At 59.7% G+C, this 6000-nt stretch overlaps 1 protein-coding gene across 1 annotated transcript in view; it reads left to right on the top strand.

Annotated features, from left to right (window-relative positions):
* Nucleotides 1-844: 844 nt before the first annotated feature.
* B3GAT1 (beta-1,3-glucuronyltransferase 1) overlaps nt 845-6000 on the top strand; it is a 32108-nt gene continuing 26952 nt past the window's right edge. Inside the window, exon 1 of the mRNA XM_050755999.1 lies at nt 845-969. The gene's annotated coding sequence lies outside the window, so the exon portion shown is untranslated. The remainder of the gene's footprint in view (nt 970-6000) is intronic.

Genomic DNA, 6000 nt, shown 5'->3' with positions numbered 1-6000 from the left:
CCAACGAGGGAGCCGCATGCCCCACGGCGCCCCAGCTCGGCCTCTCGGTCCCGGAGAGCCGTCCCCCCACCCTCCTGCAGCAGCCCGGCCGGAAACAATCACCCTTTGAGAGAGGCTGCCAAGCTGGGCGCCAGGAGCAGCCAGGATGGAGGCGGGGAGGAATGGGGGTGCAGCGGGGGCCGAGCTTTAACTCTCGAGAGCCGAGATCTGGGGGTGCGCTCGGCCCCTGCCCGCCACCCCTGCTCGGCGCCTGCAGCCGGAGCCGCCTCCCGGGGGACGGTGCCGGGGGCGGGAGGGGGCGCTGGGGAGGTGATACCAATCCCCTGGGGGGTCCCTCGCCGGCCTCCCTCCCCGCGCCCCCGCCTCGGCTGGCGAGGTTGGTACCGACCATTAGCAGCTCGGGTCCCGCCGGCGCTGGCGCGGGCTCGGGGCGGGGGCGGGGCGGGGGCGGAGAGCGGGTGGGGGCGGGGCGGGAGGCGCTGGCAGAGCCGCGGAGGCACCGGCGCATCCGCCACCACCGAGGGACTGTGCGCCGTCCCGGTCTGCTCGGCTCCGGCCCCGCGCCCCGCTCGCCCCCCGCGCCTGCTCCCCGCGGCGCCCTCCCCGCTCCCCCCTCCCCTCCCGCTCCCCCCTCCCCTCCCGCTCCCGCCCCCCGCCCCCCGCTCCCGCCCCCCGCCCCCCGCTCCCTCCCGCGCCCTCCCTCCCGCGCGCTCCCAGCCTTCGGCCGCCGCCTCGCGGAGCCCAGAACGAGCCGGGCCGGGGCGGCGGGGCCGGGCGGGGCTGCGGGAGGGCGGGCGGGTGCGCGGACCCCGCGGCTATGAAGTGGCCCCCGCGGGCCCGGAGCCCGAGAGTCCCCGGGGAGGGAACCGCGCGCGGCCCAGGGCAGCAGCCTCGGGGCGCCGGGGCCGGGGCGTAGGGCCGTCGCCCGCGATGGACCGCACCAGGGACGCTCCGGATTCGTCGCCGCAGGTCAGTGCTCCCCGCGCCCCCGCGGGCGCCCCGCCGCGCACAGAGCCCCGTTCTGCGTCCCCATCGGCGCCCACGCCATGTCCTCCCGGGCGCGCGCTGGGGTGTGTGTGCGCTGCGCGCGCCGGGGGCAGCTGGAGAGGGGGCCGAGAACCGAGCTCGGCCGGGAGGCGCTGCTGCCGAGGGGCTGCGAAACAAAACCCGGCACCGCCTGCCCTCGTCGGCCGGAATTAGGGGAAGAGCTGGTTCTCAGCAGCTTCTAACAATTGGCCCGGGCTCTCAGCCGTCAGCCCCGGCCCCCTCAGCAGGTGGTTTCTGGTGGCCGGATGAGGAGTCAGGGGTCAGTCGTCCCCCACCTCCCCACCCCTGATGCCCAGCAGCCCTCTCTGGATCGCTCTCTGGCTCCTGGGCACTGCCGAGTTAACTCTCTTGAGGGGGCCCGAGCTCTGCGGGGCATGCTGAGGGACCCAGGGGTGGCAAGGGTGGCAAAGGGCCCTTGGGACCTTCGGTGTAGCAAGGAGGAAGGAGGCGCGACCAATTCACCACCCTCCCATCTGCGCCTGGGCTCAGGTCTGAGGTCCCAATCCCTCCAAAGTCAGAGCACACAACTTCCAGATAAAGGAGGCTCAGTTGAGGCAGGAAATAGAGAAGGAAGCCACCGGGTCCGACAGTGCCAGGGAAAGGAGGTGACAGCCCCGTACCAAGCAGCTAAGGTCAAGAACCACCCCCACATGCACACACATGGGAGCCTTGGCCAACGTCCCTGTCCCCTTTCTCCCCCAGCCAGGCCTAGCTGCATGGATTCTTGCAGAAGCTGGAGCTGAAGGACTCCGGAGATTTCTAGCGTACAGGAAGGGGACCTTTACTGACAGTTGCTAGCCCAGTGCATGGGCACCAGTGAGCGGGGTTCCCAATGAGGCCTACAGCTCGGGCTGTGTAGTATGCACTGTTGAAAATGTTGGGGTATGGACATCCTAGGGCCTAGCACTGTGCGGTGGCTGGATGTGTTTGTGTGGAAATGGGAGGCACACCACTCCCTAGGTTACTAGGGCCGTGGGGCATGTGGCTGTACGGGACTGTTGTTCTAGGGTTTTCTAACATTTGTCTTCTGTGATTATGTCTCCCTACCTCTGCTGGTAGCCACTACCGAGATTGAGACATTTCCTCCTAGAGCCTGCTCAGTTAGTGACCATTAATGGCCTTACTGGACCAAACACCAAGCCTTCCCTTTCTTGCCGTGGGGTGAAGGCCCTTTCTCATTCTGCCCAGTCCGTGCCCAGCACTGCCAAAGGTTCCAGAGCTTAGAGACACTTTCCCTCTTCCCCTTTTGATGGAAGCAGAAATACTTGCTAAGGTTAGTGGGACTGGGAGAGTTAATGCATCTGTGCCCCAGTCCGCACTGGAGCCGGGAGCTTGCTGTTCCCGTTTCTGTGCCTGACCCCAGGGTGCTTGGGGATCACTCCAGGTCCAGGCGAGCTGAAGGCTTGCAGACGCGGCGTTGAGTATGTGTGTGTAGGTTTCTGGTTGGGCAGGTACTCACTGTTCCACCAGAAGCAGGGGGCAGGTAAATCACTGAGGAGATCAGCTCCAGCAACAGGATTGGAGCCCGTGGCGGAGACCAAGGAGCTTCACAGGAGGATGCCCTGGGGCAAGCCCAGTTCCCCGGCTTAGGCTTCCGGAGAGACCTGAAGGTTCTCTTAGTGGTTTCTCGGGGGTCCTTACCCCTGAGACCCAGTAAGATGTACTTTTCCTAGTTGTGTAGCATAGGGTGATGAGGCAGGCCGGGAGCTGGGAGTGTGAAATGGGGAAGAGGATGTGCTGCCTGAAAGGCTAATGGATGGGAGCATGGTGCTCCATTGTGTCTGAAAGAGAGGGATGAGGGCTCCTCTCTGATGAGAATGGAGAGGAGGAGAGGAAGGGGCTCAGGAGGAGAAGGATTCTGAGAGAGCCTGACACAGGCAGAGAAAGAGGCAGTGAGACAAGGGACAAAGGCACAGAGGCACACTGGCAGATGGCAGAGGGAGGCACACAGGCAGAAGTCAGTGAGGTGGTGAGTTGGGGTGGGCTGGGGGCCTCTCCATGTTCCCCGACATCGACCTCAGCAATTGTCCACCCCTGCAGGAGGCCCCTCACTGGAGCAGTTGGACATTCTACTGAGGAAGGTGCTTTCCTGTGGCTCTGATGAATGTTAAGGGTCTTTTAGACAGAAGCCCAAAGGCAGAGGGAGGACAGGCTCTGAGGTCAAGCACATCAAGAGCTTGCAGGGATTTTCAGGGACACCCTTTGCCCCTGATTATCTCCCAGTGCTGAGGGTTCCTCTCCATCTTCTGGCCCCTGCCCCAGCCCTCCTGGTCCTGGAATGCAGGGCAGTGGGGAAGGATGTGGGGTCTGGGGAAACCTGGCACTCAGGAGAAGAGAAGTCATGCACCCCCACTCCCCATGCCTCCAGGCAAAAAGACCTTTGTGGACCCTACTGAAGACTAGCCAGGGGACATGGAAGAAGTGCAGTGGGGACAGGCCCTTGGCCAGGCTGTCTGAGGTCCAGTCTCAGCTCCATCTGTGGCTAGCCGAGTAGACTTTGAAAAAAACAGAGCTCTCTAAGCCCCGGCTTCCTGACAATCTATAAATCGGGAAACTGTCATCTCACCAGTTTTCAGAAGAAATACTAGATGAATTTTAATTTAATCTATGTGTTTTATACACTCTCACCCCCTTTCTTCCAGGATGAGGATGGCTCTAGAATTTGGAGTAGCAGTGTCAGGCCAGTCCTGGAGCCAATCCCGCTGGAATTGGTGCAGGCTGTCCCACCTCCCTCCTCACCCACTTGAGTCGTCACACCTCCACACTCTGGGCTGGACCTACCCTTCTTTATCCCGACCCAAAGAACCCAGAGCATGCCTTGGCTCAGAGTTCGTCCTCGCCAAACACAAAATAATATTTGCTTGTCTAATTACTGTTAAATATAATCCTTCCAATTTATCAGCAAATGGTCTAAAAAAAAAAAAAAAAAAAACTCTTGACACAGAAATTTCAGGTCTGTGAGCCCTTCTTATCCATGCTGAAAGGTGACAGGGTGGTCAGAGGTCCCCAAAATTCAGTTCACTTGCACCAACAGTGACCAAGCACCTACTGTGTGGGAGGCTCTGCACCAGGTGCTGGGAACGTAAAACATCAAATAATCCAAAAATCCAAATCTGGTGTTTTCTGTTTAGCTTTGGAAGGGTTACGTGGGTTCCTTTTTTTTTTTTTTTTTTTTTTTTTTTTTGCAGCTACAGCAAATTTACTTTTCTAATGAGGTTTAGCTCCAGCCAATATTAAAATGAGCCTGCGTTCCCTGCGCACACACCAGCTGACAGCAGGGCAGGAGGCAGCCTCCGCGCCAAGTGCCTGGCAGGGATTAAGGCTTTGCCACTGATAAGCCCAAAAGTGGAGAGTGTGAGTCTGGATCAAGAGTTGACTGGATTTGAGGACTAACCTCGCCCGGGGGCTGTGGATTCCACGGCTCAGTCTTCAGAGCCATGGCAGGAGCTCTCTCTTCTCATACGTGGGAAATGTGAGCCAGCTCTCTGCTCACAGGAAGAAGACCGAGTGGGACGGGGGAGTGGAGATGTGAAGGCGTGGTGTGGGGAGTGCCAGTGGCACTGTAGTTGGAGGCCTGGCTCTGCCCGTCCTGTCTGGCTGGCTGTGTGGGCCGGAGTCCTCTCCTTCCCCTCTGCCCATCTTGCTTCCTCTTTCTAAGGCAGGTGAGCAATCTGGCCTCTGAAGCCATGAGTCTCTGTTTGAACTCTGGGCTACTCAGTTGGCTCTTGTTCAGAAACTGTTAGAGCCCAATACTGGGCATGGGGGGCTGCTTCCCGCATCCCTCCTCACCCTGAGCAGCTCCTCAGTCCCACCAGCCACATTCCAAGTGCACAACAGCCACATGTGGCCAGAGGCTGCCATCTTGGGCGGCACAGATACAGAACGTCCCTGGCAGCACGGAAAGTTCTAGTGGGCAGAGTGTTGTGGACCTGAACCCGCACAGGTGTTTCGCCAGGTGGCTAAGTACAAGGCCCTACTGGCTGGATTCAGATCCTGGTTCTGCCACTTAGTAGCTGTGTGGCCTCAGGACATTGCTTAACCTCTCTGTGCCTCAGACGTCTCGATTTTAAAATGAGGGTAATAATAGGATGTTTCTGAGGAGGAAATGAGTCATTACAGTTAATCATGCTAATCAGAGCATGCAACAGCAAGAGCTTTTTTATTTTTTATTTGAAAATAGAAAGCCATTTTTATTATTCATTTATTTAACAATTCGCTTAAACGCTTATTGAGAAGCCCACTCTGCCAGGCCGCCCCCCCACCCCACCCGATCAGCACGAGGCCTTGCGACCTCTCTGACCTTCCTGAGCCTCCACCTCGTCCCCTAGGATGGGGCTGTTCCTGACCACACACCCCTGGGAGCTAGAATGAGATGAGGAAAGCATCCTCACGTTATGCAGACGCAGCCAGATAGAGCGGCTGATGCTTTTTGGAGGTGAGCGCAACTGAAATTCTGTTTTGTCACTAAAAAGCATCTGCTAAGCCCCCATACTTTCAAAATAAGAGCAGCAAAGGAGGCATGGTTAGCTGCCACCAGCCAGCACCATGCCGAGCAGGGATGGAAGAAGGGATTCGAGGGGCCCCTGCCTGGGCTCACCCTTCCCTCGTCTGGAGGGCAAGAGAGCCCAGAGGCCGTTGTGGGCTCAGTGGAGGGAAGCGGCGGGAGCAGAGCCTGCAGGTCTTAGAGGCCAGCCGACTGTGCTGCCAGGAGCCCCCCAGGTGCTGGTCCCAGCTGTGTCTGCAGCTCACTGTGCCACAGACACTGGTGGGTGGGCCTCAGTTTCCTCATCTAAGGCAGGAGGGGCAGGGCTGCACGAGCGTTTCCTCACCTGGAAGAATCACTTCCACAGAGCGACCCAAGCCGGAGGCCGGAGGGAGGAGCCTGCCCGCCAAGCCACCGGGGTGGAAGGTGAGGGCTGGCCAGAGGGGCAGGAGCTGGCACCCCCGGCTACC

The sequence above is a fragment of the Macaca thibetana genome, chromosome 14, assembly GCF_024542745.1.
Source record: "Macaca thibetana thibetana isolate TM-01 chromosome 14, ASM2454274v1, whole genome shotgun sequence".
Lineage (NCBI taxonomy): Eukaryota > Metazoa > Chordata > Mammalia > Primates > Cercopithecidae > Macaca > Macaca thibetana.
This window is presented reverse-complemented; position numbering and strand designations above follow the sequence as displayed.